The following is a 21,028-nucleotide window of genomic DNA, read 5'->3' as shown; positions in this document are numbered from 1 at the left end:
ATCAAACTCATTACTAATTAGGCTGGTACAATTTCTTCATCATAGCATTGGGATAAGGATGTGGCTCTCCAAGTAGAGGTCACAGGTTCGAGCCCTACACAAAATTTGTAAGTAGGTTTGGACAATTCTCTCGTAAAAAACATTTAGTTGATCTATTAAAATACCATTGGCAGTAAAAAAAAAATTCCTAAAAAATATATAAAAAGGAGTAACACAGCTGCCTGTGATGTGTCATTGTTGAATTGGTTTCTAGTTACTATTGAGCAAACTCTACTCTTGGGAAACTTACTTTAATCTTGATTTTTTTAATTTCAGGTTATAAAATTGTCAACACTACTATATCAGTTGACTTTGTTATGTCAATGTTTGTTTTAATTTGTTGCCCTCATTGTGTTAAAACATTGTGCTTTAGATTTCTCAATAGAAGAAGATAAAACCGTTCTCCAAATATTGTGTTGCAGTTAAGTACAAGAGTGACAGTGGTGCATGTCCATAACAATTTTTATTCTTTCAATCAGCCATGGTCAGTAATGAATTTAAATGAATTTTTGACTGACTATTCTTATATACGATAATAAGATATTCTTGTTACAGGGTGATGAAAATAACAAGGTTTGGGGCAGTTCCAGAAACTGAGAGACAGTCGAGTCACTGTTCAAGTCCAGAGATAGTCTACTACACCAATTGTGTTTTATATTTATTTATTAACTTATTAATCTTTTTACATATACAGTTGTTTTTGGCACAATTACAAATTATTTTAAACCAATTAGTCATAAATTCTTTAAAATAACATTATAGTTTATTTACCCATTTCTTTCATTCAGACTGTACCAACTGAATTATTTTAACTGTTTGGCCACATATCCTGAAATTGTGTAAAATACATGGCCTTTAGCTAAGGTACTCTTAAAACCTACATATTAGTAAAATAAAAACTTTTCAGAGCCATGCTTTTATTTGTTTTATGTTTAATTCTCTATCATGAAACATGAGATTACAGAATAGGTTATTGAAATCAGAATATGGAAAATAAATTGTAGGGGGCAAAGCAATTTTTGGTCTTTTACTAATAGTAATTATTGGATATATGATAATATATCTTTGTGGTTATGTAAACAAGTAGTGTAGATCTATGAGTTTATGACGATTTGGATAAATCTTTTCTTATTTATATAGGTTAGAAATAGAAAATTTGACTTGGCATGCATGCCATGATGACATTGCTTGGCATTGCTAATGACTGAATGTTCTTATGGCAAATAAATTTGATTATTTGATTTATAGACTGTATTTTGAAAAAAATTACATAAAAAAAATGTTTCGACAGTACCTCACAATGCCAGATTACATCTTGAGAACTTTTCCAGGTAATTTTTAATCTGAAAATGGAATATTTTAATTAAACTACACTTGAAGATCTGACACAGTAATATTGTAAAATAATACAAAGGATGCAAATTTTTAAAGTCAGCTTAGCACAATTAATTTATGATGACATAATCATTATGGACAAGGGCATACCTGTAGCATTTGTTATTTTACCACCAGAAACAATATAAAATCACAGTTGAAGTTGTTTTCAATGGCATTGATCATTTTAATAAGCAATAGGTTTATTGTTATAAAAAGTATAAACTAACCGATCCAAATGACTTTCATTACTATAATTCTTGTGTCTCACAACAAGCATGTATTACAATGTATAATAAAAAAATGTGTTACAATGTAAAGTTTATTTTTTCTTATATTGTATAGTAAAACAAACCATTCACTAGGAAGGAGTCATGCACTATCAAATTGGCAGACAAGCAAAAAGGCTGTCACAAGCCAACTGAAGAGTGAGGGAGTATACCAACTACTGTACATTAAAAGGAAAAGTACAAGTAGACTAGGTGTTATTAAGCTACAGGAAATTATTTCTCTTAATATGTAAGAAATGTTTAGAAAATAAAGTAAATATAAACATATTTTAGTTTTATTTTCTCAAAGCACTATCAATTTACTAAAATTGTTCAATAAAAAAAAGTTACCACTGAAGACATTACATCTTCTCAAACAGGAAGCTTTGTTTTTGAAAGGGAGTAAATATTTTAATTTTAGTTTAAATTGATATTTATTTAAAGCAGGGTTTTAACACATTGGAGTCTGGCTCGCTATTTGCTGTTTTTATAACCCCGTCTGCATAAATTAATTGGTTTTCACATTTTGTTTTTAGAAAAATGTTAAATATTATGTATAAGATATTATATTTTCTTGAAAGTTCTATCTTTCCTCTTTAAAATGATATGTAAAACTGTATTCCTATAAAATTTAATTAATTAAAGAAAGAATTTCAAAACTTACATTTTTTTAAGAAAAATAAAAACTCCCGCATGTCTTGTGTTACTTGAAAACTAACTTTTGAATAAATAAAACAAGTAATTTCAATTTTTTTAAAGGCATTTACTATATACATATTTACAAATAATTATTTTAATTACCAAAAAAATTTCAAATGCTAAAAAAATTATTGTTGTCGTAGACAGACTGACGACGCGCCAGGCCACGTCAGTGGATAAACAAAAGCCTCAAGCGGGTATGACGTAGTAGCGCCTAGCGGAATTGTTCTGAACTGACCATTAACGCTGGCTTTCTAATGCAGCAGACGGCACTCGAATATCACTCGAGCAACTGCTCCGTATATCAATCGGAAAAGCTGTGCTCGAGTCACGCTCGAGCGCCGGCCGGGGGTTTAAACAATGGCGCTCGAGTCTGGCTCGAGCGTAGACTCGAATGTGTTAATAAAAATGTGTGCTTGCTACATCGTTTGTTGTTTTTAAATTAACATTATTTATAAACGTTAGTTTTAGTAATATAAAGCGCCTGTAGAACTCAAGTGGTTGTATTTTTACTAAATTAATAATAAGTTTTCATGGTTATAGTTGATCACATTTATTTCACTCCCTGTTTATTATTTAATTTGAAACTTACATTTTGTGAATGGCATCCATCTATTCTGAACAAGTATCAGTATGCTGTTTTGGCGATTAAAAAGAGTTAATAACATTTCTTTCTTCAGTTCATTCAGCAAGTGTTTCATGCGAAGCTCCACTTTCTATTGTCAGGATTAAACTAATTAGGAGACATTATGTAAGTCAAAGGAGGTGAATTCAGATATAGAGGAGGCATCTGCTTTTTATGCACATTTCACATAGGTCCTGAAATGTTAGTTTCATAGTTGTTGTTTAATTTCAAATAAATTAGTAATATTTTTATTTAATTAAGCATATTAAGTTTAATCAATGAGCAAGTGAGAGAGATCAGCTGTTGTCCTTTAAATACCATTTCTAAATTTTATCATGGCCAAACCACCCTGAACCCTTGTCACTCGGCTAGTCAGTGGGGCTGCTTTTCTTGTACTGGTATGGTCGCTGTCTCTCTCGACATGACCTACCTCTCCTGTACATTACTCCTGTGTGTCTTCTGCACACATTCACTTCTCTGCTAATTATTCCAACTCACCACTCTCCTTTATTATTTTACCTATTTTGTTACCACTTGTACACCCTTTATGTGCCCCGTTGTACGTGCTAAAGTGTTGTTCTCCTACACACGTGGACTATCCATCAGTGTGGACCTCTGGAGCCCCCCTTCTGGAATTCTCTCTGGTCTCTTCTCCCTCCGATCTCTTGCACCTGGTACAGGGACTCCTCTTGTGATGGTGCTCGGGAAAGACAACTTCTCTTGGTGAGTGACTTATTTTGGCACATACCATGAAATTTCCTATCCTTAAATTGTCTCCTATAATTTGTTGGAAGCTGGAGACTCTGAACCAATTTTAAAAGTAATTATATTAAATAATTGATTAATTCGTTTTATTTCTTTTCCCTACAAGACATTTCTGGTCCTTCGGATCGGATGTTTAGTTTTTAATTTTATTGCAATCTCTTATATAACATTGTCTGGGCCAGATGTTTAGTTTTTTATTTTATTGCAATCTCTCATACGATATTGTTTGGTCCTCTGGGCCGGATGTTTAGTTTAAAATTTTATTGCAATCTATCATATGACAGTTGTACGTACTTGTTAGAAAGCTTTACTATGAAAAAATGTCTATTATTTCATAAATTGTTTGGACAGTTTGTAAGAGAAAGGTAGTAGTTGGAAGTAATGGCTTATATACACAAACAACATGTTGTAGTGTAGGGATTCTGTTGAATAGTTAAATTAACAAAATCGAAAAGTGATAACATTTCTATAACCTGTTAAACTATTACGGTGCACTGTGTTTTTTGTTATAGACATGATATAGTAAACTATTTCACTTGTTTAACTCTCGAAATGGCAAAAATCATATACGAGGTCCAACAATAAAGTAATGAGACTGATGCAAGATGTGGCAACCCTGCAGGCTTGCATAGGTACCTTGATCTGTAAGCTGCTTCTAGTCCAAGCGGCACATCGATGCTACTGCTCAGTTGTGAGTTGTGCTGTAATAAGTTAACACATGTTTGTGTCTCTCGTCACGGAAATGGAACCGCATAATATTCCGCAACGATATGCCATTTCTTTTTGCGTTACATTGGGTGAAAACACAACAAAATTTTATGGTAAGCTTCAGAAGGCTTTTGGAGAGGAGTTTATGTCAAGAGCTCAAGTTTTTTGGTGGTATAATAAAATGTTTAGTAAGCAGAATGAATTTTGAAGATGAAGACCGTAGTGGACGACCATCAACCTCACGGACGGATGTTAACTTGACCAGGTGCGTGACTCATATGATCTGATTGAAGATTGTCCGTGAAAATGATTGCAGAAAAACTGAACATCAATCGATAAACAGTTCGTCTAGTAGTAACTTTGTAGAAGAGTTCTTCCGTGTCCGTGCCAACATTGCTGATAATTGGACTCTGCATCATGATAATGCCCCATCCCATACTGCTCTGTAAGTACATCAATTTTTAACCTCAAAACAAATTTCAGTACTACCACAGCCACCTTATTCACCAGATATCGCTCCGTGCAACTTTTTTTCTATTTCAAGAGTCAAAATGGCGGTGAAGTTCCAGAAATGTTATCATCAATGGCAGAAGTGCTGGAAAAAGTGTGTGCAAGCAGGAGGAAACTACTTTGAAGGAGACAACACTAAACTTGATTATAATAAGCAAGTTTTTTTTCACACCAGTCTCATTACTTTATTGTCTCACCTTGTATGTGTCACATCTGAAGGAGTAAGTGTTATTTGTTTGCAATCAAATTCAAATAGTTGGTAAGAAAAGAATCCAATTTTTAACTTATGCAAGAGTTGTTGGATTTTATTTTATTTTTAGTTTCCTCTATGGGTTTCCATCCGCAATCAAAAAGTTAGACATTAGGCTGTGGTTTCTGTCAGTGGCAGGTCACAACGGTGATGATGACTATGATCTATAGAGTGCTCATATCAACTCGTGTTCAATACGGAACAAGCTGGATGCTTTCACTCAGATTGTGGAAGAGCAAAAACAGCACTAACTCCACCTCAAAAATAAAGACATATTTCATAACTTTGGTATTGTTAATGAACAGAGGCTGAACACCTGGCTTAGACTTTGACTAATATCTGGGGTCATTAAAAAATCCATTAACCTTGTTGTTACATAATGTGAATCTCTTAATGTAGCTTTAGGTTGTAATTTTAATATAGATTTACTTAAATTGTGTTTCCATTGTAAAAGATTGCTAAATTTTTTTAATCTTTACCTAACCAATACTGAACCTACTAGAGATGCTCACTGTCTTGATAACATTCTAACCAATTTGAGCATACATTCAAAAATTGATCAGTACAAAATTTCAGATCATGATTTGGTATGAATAAATGTAAAAACTCGAGCCTATTGATAGGGTTTTCTGCTTTAGGTTGAAAAGTGTAAATAATTTAATTTGTAGGCTAAATGAAATTAATTGGTGTTTCTTGTATTCTATATCTTATGCAGAAAAGGCTTCTAACATTTGTATGGATTTAATTCTTTGTTTGTTTAATAAAACATGACCCCTTATTTTGAAAAATGTTGTTGAACATCCTCCTAATCTAGTTAAATCTTGTAAAAAGATGTAACTTTTTAAGGTAAACTTAATAAGATAACTTTTAAGAAAAGATGTAACTTAATTTCACACCTGAAATTAATAATGTAAGAAATGATATGATAGCTTTATACAGTAAATATAAATCATCTCTGACTGATGAAAACAAAACTGTTTGAAAAAAATGTAAATCTTATCTATCTAGGGCAAAATTTAAGTTCAATGAGTCCAAACATTATCGATGCACAAAACAAATGCAGTGCAGCTTGGAAGGTTATTAAGGGTGAAGCTATGGCTTCATAAAGATAAGTTAGTTAATAGTTCTTTTTCACCAAATGATTTTGGTGAAAAATAACTAACTCCTTTTTTTAGTATGGAGGGAAACTCTAACATTGCTTCTGTTAACAGGTAGCAGTCTAATCCTAACCATGATGTAGACTTCATCACTATTGTTTCTGAACGTAATGTTTTTAAACGTTGTAAACGGTTTTTAATTTAAATAGCAAGGACATTGTGGTTCATCCAATAAGTTAATTAAGGGCATAATTTTAGCGATTGTGAGTCCTCTTATGTACCTGATTAATTTGATCAAGGAGTTCACCCATGTAGCCTTAAAATGTTCAAGGCCACAACCTATTAGTACAAAAAGTGGAATTGATGAATTATCTCAGTTTAGGCCTATTGCCCTTGTACTTTGTGTTCTCTAAATTATTGTGATGTGTTATAAAAGAACAGCTGTATTTATACTTTGTAAATAATAACTTATTTAATATGCTCAATATGGTTTCTTATCCAGTAAATCTGCAATTGATGCTGTTGAAAAAGTTGTCTCTATAATACTTGATGTTTTTGAAAACAAGTCAACTTTAGCTTTAATCATGCTAAGTTATAGCCAAAATATAAGTTGTTTATGTATGATATTAAGGGTACAGAGCTAAGTCTTTTGAAATATTATTTGGAAAACCATAGGCAAGTTGTACTTGGTATGGTAACCAGGAATCTGATATCAGATCTGTGGACAGGGTGTCCCCCTGAGTTCAGTTCTTGGGCCACTCCTGTTCATAGTGATGATTAATGATATGTCTTTTAACATCCACATCATGTTATTCTTTATGCCGATGACACATCTTTGCTCGTTGAAGGGAACTCACTTGAACATATAAAAAATTAAAGTGTTTTAACAGTCGAAAAAGCAGCTTCATAGTTTCTCATCAAACTTTGTAAAACCTAACCATAGTAAAACTGGTTAAGAAATATTTACCTTAAGAAAATTAAATGTTGAAAAAACATCTGTCAAACTTTTGGGCTTTCATGTGGAACTTAGTTGGCAATACTATACAAATCAGGTTGTTACCAAATAACTTTAAAACATGTAAAAGAGCTGTACTAGCTTAGTGACAATAAACTATTTGAAATCAATCGGTTTTGCACTGCAATCAACATTTGAAAAAACAAAATAAATCGTAAGAAAACAAAGAACATTGTTTTTGCTTAAGTTTTACCAGCCTAGAATGCTAAAACAATGTGGTAGATTGGTATTCACAACCTTGACGTAGTACTGAGTCGTTTAAACTAACATATAGAAGACAATTTCTCTATATAATGCATCAAGTGAATTGTTTCTTCCATTTACATATTTTTTGTTTAACCTCTATTGTAAACCCTTACAATAAATATTTGTATACTGGTATACCTACATGTTAACATGTAACCAATAAACTTTCACTTTCAAATTTATTGATCTTGAAAAAATCACTAGATTGTTACACTGAATGCATTGATGTTTTGTGCTAGTTTTGAAAATTCTGTCACTAAAACTAATGCAAAACATATTAAAGTCAGTATATAAAGAAAAATATGAGTGAGATTTTATACTGAAAAAAGACACATATTTTTCTGATAGTCCTGTCAGAAATCTCTCTCAATCACTCATTCTAGAATCTGATGTGTTTGTTAATGTCTGTCCTGGAGCTCCAATTACCTACATCATGAAGAATGCTGCTGACATCTGTGCAGACCTGACTGACAGATATGTGGCTGTTATAATCGGAGAGGCCATTGACATAAACTGAGTTTCAAGCTGCTCAGGTTGTTCCAGGCGTTGTTAACAAAATAACCACACTAAATTTATAGTTTTACGAATGGTTCCAAGTCATGACTTCGGACGGAGACATATAATTAATAAAGAGAACAATTTCAAGCAAGAAACTCAAGGAAATGAACAGTTTTGGTGACAGTACTCAACTGAGAAAACAGGATTTTACTTGCCACACATACATTAGAATGTACCTAAACAAGATGGGGAAGAGATGACTTGGCAGAACGATAGTGCAGGCTATTTGGTCCCTAACATCAAATGTGCCTTCAGGAACATCTGCAGATCCCCCAGCTGAGGACTGTAATGGGGGTGGCTAGCTGAGACCTCTGCCAGGTCACATAACCAGCCCATCTGTGACTGAGATCAGTCAAAGGATTTTTTAAGACAACTCCGCAGGAACATACTACTAGTTCCTATCCAACTGTGGAAAGTCGAGAGTTGGAAGCTTACACTCTTCTCAAGGCAGATTACCGAGGTCACTTCTGCAGACGACGGTCTGGAAAGATTACAGCAGTCGACTATGTTGGTTACAGCCAAGTATATAACTCTCTGCTACTGAAAATAACTACAAGACAGAGACAGGCACCCCCTAGAGAATATTCTGTCTGTCTTCCCCCAGAGGAAGCTCCTGGGACTACTCTGCTATCCTTAATTCTTATTAATAATAGTGTTTCTTCACCTGTACATGAATTCAATACACCAAACACGGATAAAAACGATTTTGAAGCAAAAAATAGTGAATGAATGTACTTTAGTTCCAAAAGAAGTTAACTCCATGTTACCTCTTTGAGAATACTTAAGTTCCCTTCAAGGCTCCTGAAAGAAACATGTAAGGTATCCTTATGGCATTGGTCATTGCTTCCTTCCTCACATAGTTAGACAGGTGTGTGTGTGTATTGCACTGGTAATATTCAGACATCCTGGCCTTTATACTTTTGTAAGTGTAGTCCTGTGCTGGCTTTTTCATTTGTTTTGGGCCACCATACCAATGAGGCGTAAGCTATTACTGGCCACATATGACCAATAAACCATTTATGGTTAAGGCCCCTTGTTTATGCAACAGAAGTCTACGGGAAATAAGTTTTCTTTGATATCCCCTCTCTAGGTGTGGTTTCCATATGAATTTCTGGTTTGAGACTACAACTAGATACTTGATTTGTTTTGAAAAATGTATGATCATTCCATTCAGCTTTAGAAGCTGTAAGAGTCACTTTCCTTCTGGTGAATGATATGATTACAGTTTTGCCTGGATTTACACTGAGCCTGGTGCTGTTGCATCAAATCCAGACATGGTTCAAGGTATTTTGAGTGAGGCTGGAAATTACCTCCTCATGCCTGCCTTTTACTATGATTACCATATATCTGCATACATCTATGCATAATACCCCTCATGGTTAATAAGATCTAGGATTGTCAACCACTAGCAACCAGAGGAGGGTATAAAGGCTACATTTATTTTTCTCTACTCACTTGGAATGTAGCCATAACTAGACTGGCTCTTTACATTTTTTGTTACTGTCGGAACAAAGTTATCAATGCAATTAAAGCTTGAAAAATACCCCTCAAGGAGGTTTGTATGGTTTAAAACATAGAAAAGCACATTTTACCTTGTTTTCATCACGGGAAACTTTTCTCCCCAGCCATAAAATTCTACTGGTAGGCCATGTAAATGCCCAGTCCAATCCGTTGGTAGGTGTGTTATTGGTGGAAATCGAGCTGGGAATGTGAGTTCTTAGGAGTAGCTCGTCTCCCAACTGCTCTCAGTGTAGGTCCCATCCTGTTTTAAACAGTGCACCTATCCCATTTGAGTGGTCGTTATAGAGTACTTTTTGGAGAATGAGTTGCATTAGGCTGATCTTAACCCTTTCGTAGAAGTTCTGCCAGGTCCTCCTTTATGACCTCCTCAATTCAAGGTTGTAGCTGGTAAGTGCCAATGCCAGTGCATTGAAGAGCCTTCTCTAGGGAATGCATTGAACTCCCTAACTCACCATGGAACTTCCCCATATTGTAAACCAGGATAAGTAATTTTAATCCTTGCAACAGCTACATCGCTAAACTGTTACAGGAGTCAATGCAAACTCTGTTCACACACAACAGTAATGTCTCGGTGTTGTTTAGAATTGAAGTTTTAATGTCAGACACACTGCTCTCTGATTCTTGTGTAAAATTTCCAAACACCGCTCGTGAGAGCTCTTGCACCTGTTTAGATGCAATGTTTACTGTAACATCTGTTTGTTGTTCCGTTGTGGTTTGGATACTTAATATTGCATCAGAATGGCAAGTAACATTAATACAATGTTGTGATATACACCAATTTATTATAGATATACATTTTAACATTTCAAAAATGCAATACTTTACTGATAGTTGAAAAATAGATCAGACTGGAGAATACTCTATAAGCCCCTAACACAATAGAGCATTTGATAATGACTGGCCTCGTAGGCCTAGTTTGTTGTCAAATAAATTTTCCTTCTAGTTCTGTTACACAATAGTTTGGGATTTAGTCCATATGCAGATTTATTACTTTACAAGTCAGTGGTGATCCTTGGCCTTTGGATTTTGGTTAGAACAATTGAAAATGGTTAGAACAATTGAAAACTGGAGGTAATCCTACAATCATCGACAAAAAGAAACGCTTTAAATAAAGTATTGTATAAATAAACCTTTCTATGGCGTATTTTGAACAACCCATTTAATTGCTACAACAGCTTGTTTAAAATTTTAAAAACAAAAGAATTCCCTACTGGTAAATTCAGAGTCTGGGCATTACACTATGTTATTCTTTACCGTGTCGAAAAATTGCAGTGTTTTGCTGTGCGTTAACATCCAAAAAATAACTGATAGAGCACTGTTGTATAATTATTTATTTGCACAAGAAAATTATGAAATATGATTGATATTTAAAATTATGTATCTAACTGAAAGTTTAAAATTAAAATCTCTTCTGCAAGCCAGCAACTGACACTACCCACAGGTGGGAAATAATTCACACATGAACACAAAGGCTCTAGGTCAGCTCACGTAAACCCTCTTGAGTTTATCCAACAATTATAGGCTGAACCATACCTTGTCTTACAATCCAAAATCGCATACGCATTTCGGTATAAAGATACTATCATGTACGGAAAGGCACAAGTGATTTTAATCTTGAATTGTACAACTAGGTATGTTTTAGGCCTACATGTTGTAACTTTGCAATACGGGACATGTAAATTGATTGTATCCATTGGGATTTCACAAAAAAAAACCTACTGGACCACTTTTCTAAGAGATATCGTTATAGAACAATAGGCCCACACATCTAGTGGTAAAAAAAATGAAATAAGGTAGATTTATTGATAGTTAGTTAACAGTTTCTGTGCTATTTAATCTGACATTCGTCAAATAATGTAATACAGACAATGGTGCACAAGATACTGACATATTTTCACTACAATTTGATAACAATATTGTTAAAAGCCATTTTAAAGGTTTAAACATTACATTTAAAATGGAATATGGAAATGAGAAGGAACAAAGAATAAAGAGGTCGCTTTAAAGAGAACAAAAGTATTTAATTTGCAATACTAAATACATGTATTTGTACAATATTATATGTATAGTTCTTAGCTAGTAACAATGTGAAACTGCTTTCAAAGTATTCAGCAGGGAAATCTATAAAAGAAATTGAAAAAATATACAGAATTAAACAGAAGATTATGATCGGATAAATTTTTTCTTCTTATTTATAGCTTCTTAACTTTAGTTTCTTAACATTTAAAAATATAATACATGAAAATTTGTTTCCGTACAATAGAGATAGTAGTTATTCCTATCTTATATGCTTCATCTAGACATCCTTCAACAGTAAAAAATGAATCTACTGTTCTTGTTTGTTTGCACTTACAAAAAGTATATTAGGGTCAACGTTTAGCATTATTTCCGTAGCTCATGGCTCGCAGTGGAGCTTTGAAGTTGGCAGCTGCTTGCTGTTGAATTTGATATGCCAAGGGGTGGATTTTAAACCCATATAACCTGTAAACAATAAAATAATATGAAATTCAATTCAGTAAATTAAGAACTTTCACATAGTATTCTGTGATAAGTGATTGGTTTGATCTGAAGCTCTGGAACCAGTCATTACTTTATTTCAGACTAATATTTCGTAGATTACTTCTAAAGTAATATCAATGTCCATATAAATTTAATTTTGAAGTCTTGTAGATTAAATTTAAGCAATTTTGTAACAATTAAACCAGTGGGATGGAGCCCAGGTTTGAAGAGTAAAACCGTTTCATTTCTATGTAAACACCGTGGAGGTAACATGAATGATATTAAGTTCAATCAGCACTTCCTGATTGCTATTAAAATTTCTTTGACGACAAGGGGCTGTACCTGATAAAGAGACTGCATTAAGACACATGGTTTGAAGAGCCAGCTGTGCTTGGCAGCCATTTTGACTTTAACTCCATAATTACGTTCAACTTGTAACATTTACATGACCTAACTTTGAATCATAATAAGTTATGAAAGACATCTCATTTTAAATATATTATTAATACTCTAACAAAAATATGTGTATTAATATATTTAGAACTAAATTTTCAACTTTTTTTACTTTATCCTGTTGATATGCACGAATCACTTAATCGTGTAAGAAAAATCTAAAAGCAATTGGATGCTTATTAATGTATCTTTAAAATTAGACATTTCTTATGATTCTATAACCTAAAAAGGGACAAAATATTTCAAGTATAACATAGCTTTTATGGGGTAAAACTCAAGGTTTTCTCAACACAGACTTTAATCAAAGTCTTTTTTTAACCTAAGAATTGATCCTTAAAGTATGTAAAATCTTCACTACATCCTATAAATGAAAGTCTTCACAATTAACTTCACTACAAACTTTCTTTATTTATATACAATTAAACATTACACTTGTGTAAATCAATGACACAATTATAACATAAAAATATGAATAAATAACAATAATAAGTCAATGTTGAACTCATATTCAAATAATGTTGAGATATTCAAGCAATCTGTAAAAAGCTCTCCCGACGAGATAATGTCTTAGGACTAAAGTAAAAAAAGAAAAATTCATTATCTTAAATATCTCTATTATTAACTGGTTATTGTTTCTAGTGTTGTAGTTATGACCTTGAATTTTAAACAAACTGTGATTATTAAAAACTAAATCAACACACAGTGATAGAATAATAGACGGGAGGGTTAAGATGCCATTTGACTAAAAATATTTTCTGCAACTCTCCTGCGGCCCTAGACCCCAGACAGTCCTTAAGGCCCTCTTCTGCAGAGTAAAAATTTGATTAAACCTGTTAGTGCTACAGCATCTGGCCCACTGCCAAATCCATGATTATTTTGTTTTGTTTTATTATACCATAGGAAATAGAAATATAAAATATTTTGCCTAAATGTATAAAAGTGATATAAAAAGTCTCCTTTGAGGCAAAATCAGAGAGGCGCCATATAATGAATGTTGTAGAACTAAGTTAAACACACAAAGCTGTTACATGAGTTTTCTATTTACAGCGAGGACAACCTCACATTGCTTGCATTTGCCTTTACTTCATTCAGTAAGAAACTAAAGTTCTGATTATTTTACATGAGTTATCTATGTGAATTTCCCTGAACTGTAACTGAGGTAGTAAAGCTTTATATCTTGAAAAAATTCATTAATTAATTGTCACCTTTTCCATTAAAAATAATCGCCTCAGTCTTAGAAAATTTAGGCTAGAATTTATTCACAGAAATCGATTGAGTAAGAAGTGGTATTGATAAATTTTACAATACTGCAAAAACTTTGGGATATTGGTGGTTACAGAATAACCTGTTATCATCAACAACAAAAATCACAGATGATCTAATGAGGATAAAAAAATGTTTGTGAGGTCATTAACTTATAACTGATATGTAAAGGTACGGAGGTCCTTGTGCTACTGATCTTCACAATGGAAAATGAGATCAAAAAACTTTTTCTTATATTACTAATATGAACATATTTAATCCAATAAAACTTAATACTTACCTCGGATACCATATTTATAAAGCTTTCCCAGTAAGGTATTATTGTCTAACACATTAAAAGCCACACTAAAATCAAATGAGGGCCAAATTGTACTTTTTTGACTCAACGTAAGCCATTGATTTTTGAACAAAATGGAGAAAAACATTCCTGTACACAAGTCTTTATATTTAAATTTTATGTACCCTGCAGGTTGATTTTAAAACATGATGAAATAACATTTTACAGTTTGCGTTTCTTTATGGATGTTGCAAGTTATTCTGTTAACAGTATGGAACTTGTTCCTATTCTCCTCAATTTTTACCACCAATCCAGCAGTATTTTAGGCAAATTTACATAGCTTATGTTTATTTTAAATTTTGTTAGACAACAAAATAAGAATGGTTTTTTGTAAAATATGATTGGTTACCTTGGAACAAACTGGTTGGCAGGACGTTTAGGCCTGTATTCTGGATGAACCATAAACAGCATATGAGGAAATCCTGTGCCAAAGTAAGCTCCATCTGAGTGGTGATGTTTTGAAGACTTGGGTGTATACACGTCCATTACACTTTGGACAATATGACTTCACCATGGCCTCTCCAGGAACATCCGATAAACCTAAATCAGATTTCAATTTGTTACTTACTTGATAACAACGTTGGAACTTAATAATACTTTATTTTAGATTGTGCAAACATAAATTATCATGAGTCTTGCAATCTGAATGAAATGTCTTGAACCTCATGTAAACTTCTTATAAACATTTTTACATACCCCGTTTTCCATAGGTTTTAATCACTAACCATACAAAAAGACTTTCTACCTCTAAATTAAAGTACAAACTAAATAAAACATTGCTTTGTCATAAAGCTTATCATAATTTCAATGAATAGGATAGAATGCAAGGAAGAAAAATGGTATTAGTCTTAAAATTAATGTTATAAATTATTTAAGAAATATGCATTTTTAAATGATTGACAGTAATTTATTTATATTATAACTAAACAAACATATAGCCTATTTTTCAAAAGCAATATACCTACTTTTTTCAGGATGGTATCTTTCCACACCTTGGTATTTTTTATTACACTAAATGTTTTTAATGAGAGAAAACGGTCTAAAATCCACATGCAAATTTTTATTTACCTCTCCTGCGCTACAGTGAAAGTTATGTTAATTATAATTAAATCCTATGAAACAGAGGACATGTTCCATAACATTCTTTACTAAGGTAAAATGTATTACTTTCAAATGCATCATGCTGTCGATAAGTTTGTATTAAAAAAAGTAAGTCACTTAGGTAAAACTTTGTCTACAGATGTCTTAAATTATTAATTAAAAACCTTCACATCTGAACGTGAAACATCTAGAAGTATTTAATAAATACCTAATTTTAAATCACATCTCCTAAAATGTACAATGTTACAGCAATTCCACAACAAAGAATATTTTGTTCACTTTTTGTATTTTTATCCAGTTTTATGGAGTCCTGTCCAAACAACAATGTAATACTCAATCAAATAATAAACTGCATAGTTAGTTATCATTTACATATAAAAGTTGCAGCAAGTTTGCAACACCACCAACTATATGTTCTATACCATTTAGTAAAAAGCTGTTTAGTTTAGTCCCCAACTTTTATTAGATGATACAAATTTTTAAAAAGTTTTATAACGTAAATTTGATGTCCGAATACAGTAATGTTTGTATTCATAAGAATTAATAAGCATTAAAAAATAAAGATTTTTTAATTAATAAACATTTATGAGAACAATTATTTTCCTGATATAAAGTAATGAACTTCAATGTTAATATCATGTTCTTCTGGCAATTTTATGCAGTTTTTTTCACATCTGTGACAGATATAAAAGAGTCGCTAATATATGGAATGTTTCCATCATTACAATGACCTGTATCTTCACTTAGGGCACTCCAACACACTTGTCCCAAAGTTCTGTCACTGTTAAAAAAAATTACCGGCACAACATCCGCATCATTTTCAATTTTCTTTTTTTTTCTACACAGTATATACCAATTTAAGGTCATATATTTTATTTTCACACAAGACTATTAATTATACTGCAACAAATCTTTTAATAAAAAGTTGATTTTTTTCTAGTTGCTCAATTTTAAATATCTTTCCCACTGTCCCATATTGTAGTAAACATTTCATAAAAATCTCAACTTATAATTTAAATCATATTTGGAGTAGCTAATTATAAGTGTACATACTCCAACACCTAGAACATGTAAAAAAATCCATATTTTGATAAACTATTTTAAGTATTAAAAGGCAAAAAACTACAATTTAATAGAAAAAAAAGAAATCATATTTAGTGACCAAACATCTTTTAACTAGTAAAAGAACCATTTTAAATTATACCAAGTTTGATATCAATTCAAAACTATGAATGATAAAAGAAAAATGTTTCAATTTAATTTATTTTGTCATATTTTAGTACAGATTTTAGATTTAACCCATTAACCACTTTAAACATTATTATGGGCTCAAATAATAATGTTTATGTATTAAAAATTAAACAAAAGTGATATTGTACTATACATATAAATATGTAATAGCCCCCGGAAAATAAACAATGTGAATCAAGGTATAATACCATATTTTTAGATTTTTTTAACCAATTACATAACTGAATTATCGGCAATGTTTTAGTTCAGTAAAACAATCAATAAGTGTCTTATTTTGTATTTTATTTTTGGATGTCTCTGACCCATGTTGTTTCTGCAGTATAATTTATGTTTTAAGTAAAGACAGAACCCAGTACTGGTTAAACGTCCTTTCTGTTGTTATTTGCGGTGGTGTAGTTTGAATTTTGTGAACATTGGCAGTCTTCTAATGGGTTGATCATGTGTTCTCAGAAATGTTGCCTCTTTCATTAGCTATAAACCAAATAGTTTTCAGCCAACCAAATTACATTTTTTGTGAGTTCTACTAAAACCCTTACGCTTTTTTGCATGTTTGTTTGGACTTGTGTAAGAACACAATGTTGCGTTTTTAAAACAAAACCTCTGTTAAAATTGAAAACATAAAGATAAGTAAATTTAAATTAAATTTTCCAAATAAAGAATGATTTTTTCTATAAAACTGCACCAAATCTAATAAATTATCAACTATATTTTGTACTTTTAAAAATTTCTTACTGAATTCTTGAATTTGTTTGTGAGTTTTACTAAACCCTAGCATTTTTTGCATAATTAATTGGATTTGTACAAGGAGGTTAGGTCCAATAATATTGAGTGGTTGATGTTAAAAATATGGAATAATAAAGAATACTATGTCTGAGATTTCATTGGATTCCTTTCTACATTTCATCAACATTGAAAGGCAGAAATTTAGACCCACCACACATAAAAGTTACTATTACCCTTTGTGGAATATTAATGTTTTCAAAATCTATCAGTTAAAATTTAATTTTTTTTTATTTCATTAAAAGCAGATGTCCATGTGAGATAAAATTGATCAATTATAAGATAACTAAATTTTCCCAGATACAATAGCCCTCATAGATAGAAGTTATTGTTGGTAGAGCTGAGATAGTACACAAAGTTTACTTGAAGCATTATGTAAAAAAACTCACCAATAGGTAGCATATTTTCTGCTTCGCAGTATACTCGTGGACAGTGTCCAAAGTCTCCAGCCTCGATACTTTTCTATCATTAATGCAATCCCACCGGTTTGGCGTCCAAGATGTAACGTGCATGAGATTCAAACCATATAACATTTCTGCAGCTTGTTCAATCAGGTCAGATTGATTTGGATTGTCCCTCAAGTTCATCATCTGCAAATAAACATAAATATTTTTTTCTATAAAAATGTCTGTTCAAAAAGTATTTTCAAATTCATTACTTTTCTCTGTAAACTTAAAAGAATAAAAACATTTTTGAACAATCACAAAACATTCTGAATTCCAGACTGTTTGTATTTATTTTCACATTAAGTAAAACGGCAAAACCTTTTATTTGGACAATATAATATTTTGATTGGGTCCATCTTAAAGGATTCTGATTCAAGATTTTAGTTTTTTTTTAAAGATGACCATGTCTTTTCCATTAGCTTTCTTTCTAAGTATCCTTCAGTGACATTATAGGAAGCCAACAATCCTAAAATATGTAGAAGACAGAGAACTTGATCTGTGTGATTCTTAAACACATTGACTACAGTGAATAAAACTTAAACTATTCCAGCTATCCTAAAGTCAGTACATGTCTTGTGCCAGAGTGAAGGTGTTAATAACATTCCGTAACATTTTCCATAACCCTGTTCATGACTTACTTTGCTTTTTCTTTTACTGCTTTTAACAGTATCAAAACTCAATCTTTTCAAAACTGACTTGACTTTAAGGAACCAAAGAAGTCCACAGGGGGCCAAGTCGGGTGGATGATCTAAGACAGGGATGCTGTGTTTGGCCAAAACCACCTTAACTGACAAAGCTTTGTGAGCTGGGAGCATTGTCCTGGTAGAGGATCATCCATAACTTGTTTTCCACAAATTATTCAGTTTCAGTTTTCTCCTTACAAGCCCACGAAGGATAGTCAGGACGCTAGTGTAGCAATTCTGATTCCCTGTCTGCCTCTCCGCTACCCAACTAATGTACAACATCCTTTTGATATCAAAAAACATAATCATTATGCCCTTGAATTTTGAATTTGTTATTTGTGCTTTTTTTTTGCCGTGGAGAAGGAGTGAATTTCTAATGCATCGATTGATGTAGTCCACCATACACTTGTAAGATTACAAATTTTTCCACTTCCAGATTTTCCAAGTTTAAAAATAAATTAGATGTTCACATGCTGTTCTTTCTGGATAATCAACATTTTTTTCGATGCAGAGGCATAAGGTTACTGTGTATAAGTAATGCTACGGGCAGAATAAGCACAGGAGCCAGACGAAACTCGAGGTGGGTGGGGAGGGGGTCACGTAACCGAGCATACAATATTCAACCTTATTGCACTTGTTCTGTGGCCCTTACCAATCCAGTTATTTCTAGCCATACCTCATATAGCTAAAGCTTCCTAGCTATGACACCATTTCAAACAGCAGGTAATCAAAACAAACAATCAACAGGTGTAATGATAAGAAACATTCGATTTAAAGCGAGTCGAGGCGCTTCAAAATCGAACATGCTATGTTTGGACGGACTGACCATCGAAATAATAATAATAATATAGATAAATGCCTAAAAAAATTTGATATCAGAATTATTATTCAACTACAAAATAATGAACTTAGCGTGACGTGTAATTACGCCATTGCTAACTGATGACGGACAATATACTTCATTGGTAACCAGTGGATTATTCACTGCTATATCAACCTTCTCCTAAAGTTAGACCAATATTTAAAAAAATGAAACATTAGAAGCTTAGACAAATTGTAACATTCATAGAAAACACAGTCAACAACATTTGAACACAAACTATGACTTTGCAAGAACAAAAAATGTAAGAATGAAGATGCAGCCGTTTAACACCCCTCCCCTTTACCTCGGCCATTTTTTGTTTCAGACGATATGCCACATGAACTGCCCAATTGTTTTATCCTTACTGGTTTCTCACCATCGCTCGTTCACTGCAATTACTCTGTGTTTGGACTGATCACTCAGAGTCCTCACTTACGAGTTCGTTGCCACATGTTAATTAGTTTTTATGTATTTTTTTATCTGAAGCCTAAGGTTTTTTGACACTTGAATATTTTGTAACATTGACGATGACAAATTTCTGATACCTTTAACTGGTTCAAATGATTGACCATAAATAATAAACTTTCAACAGAGAAAAATCTTATATTGGAACTATAAGCATTTACATATGAAGTTTTAGAAAATATATATATTTATTTTGCACCTGAACATCAAAATGGAGTGTAAAGCTTCTCTACACAACTTTAAAATAAACGCCCAAAAGCTAAACACTGAGATTGAATTTTAAAATACTTTAGGAATTACTTACCTGGTTCCAAGTCTAAAATCATATCTAAAGCCTGTCGATAATGTGGAACTTGTTCATTTAAACCAGTCAAGTTAAATTTGTCTTGAATATAATCTTCATCAACCTACAACAAGCATTTCAGTCAATTAATATTATGACTATGATCAGTACCTTATAAGAATACATTATTATAAGCTTGAAAAGAGCTGGAACGTGTAACAATTCTGCATTTTTTAACACAGTTATACAAAAAACAACCAAAGAACATAGCTAAATATGAAATCAAACATAAAACATGCGTGATTTTGCAACACAGCAATAAAATATAGTTGGAGAGTTATAAATTCTATGTTTCCATATCACATGTAAATCATGTTTTTTCTATCCTTTTTCCAGCAAATTATTTTGCCTACATTTCAGGATATATATATATAAATAATGCCCAAAAATGTATTATTTGTATACAAAACGACATATATTCTCACAGGTAAAAAACATGATATTTTATACGTTGGCAAATATGGAGGGCTTATCCGAGAAAAGGTTAGATTACATTTCGCTCTGTTAGCCGCTAGGGGCGGGACTATTCGAGGGCCGGATTTTTGTCAGGGCGATTTCTCTTTCAATCACGTCGGCCTCTAATTCCAGTCATGGGGCTAGTGGAGAGGTTATTGTCGCACTGCCCTGTTGTTTTACAATAGCATCTTAAAAGTTGTGGTAACGCAATTGAAAATCCACACGTACTGAAAGTGGCCGGTTCTGTAATACGGTTTTCTGTTTGACTAAGCCACCATAAACCAATTAAGAATTTATAGCCAACTCTATGAAAGTCTTATATGGGAATAATGTGATTCACAGAGGGTTGGAGTGCCGTGCCAGTGGTACACTTAGGATTTAAAAAATGGCCGAACTAAATAGCAACCAAGCAA

General features: G+C 32.6%; 1 protein-coding gene and 1 pseudogene across 1 annotated transcript in view; one reads left to right on the top strand and one right to left on the bottom strand.

Annotated features, from left to right (window-relative positions):
* Positions 1-951, top strand: part of LOC124371975 (dehydrogenase/reductase SDR family member 7-like) — a 44,312-nt gene extending 43,361 nt beyond the window's left edge. The window contains 1 exon segment of the mRNA XM_046830343.1: positions 595-951. The gene's annotated coding sequence lies outside the window, so the exon portion shown is untranslated.
* Positions 952-11,881: 10,930 nt separating this feature from the next.
* On the bottom strand, positions 11,882-20,223 carry LOC124371974 (annotated as a pseudogene).
* Between the last annotated feature and the right edge of the window lie 805 nt (positions 20,224-21,028).

The sequence above is a fragment of the Homalodisca vitripennis genome, unplaced genomic scaffold (genome assembly GCF_021130785.1).
Source record: "Homalodisca vitripennis isolate AUS2020 unplaced genomic scaffold, UT_GWSS_2.1 ScUCBcl_2355;HRSCAF=7028, whole genome shotgun sequence".
In the NCBI taxonomy this organism is placed as follows: Eukaryota; Metazoa; Arthropoda; class Insecta; order Hemiptera; family Cicadellidae; genus Homalodisca; species Homalodisca vitripennis.
Note: the sequence above shows the minus strand (reverse complement) of the source record. Positions and strands in the feature narration are given on the sequence as shown.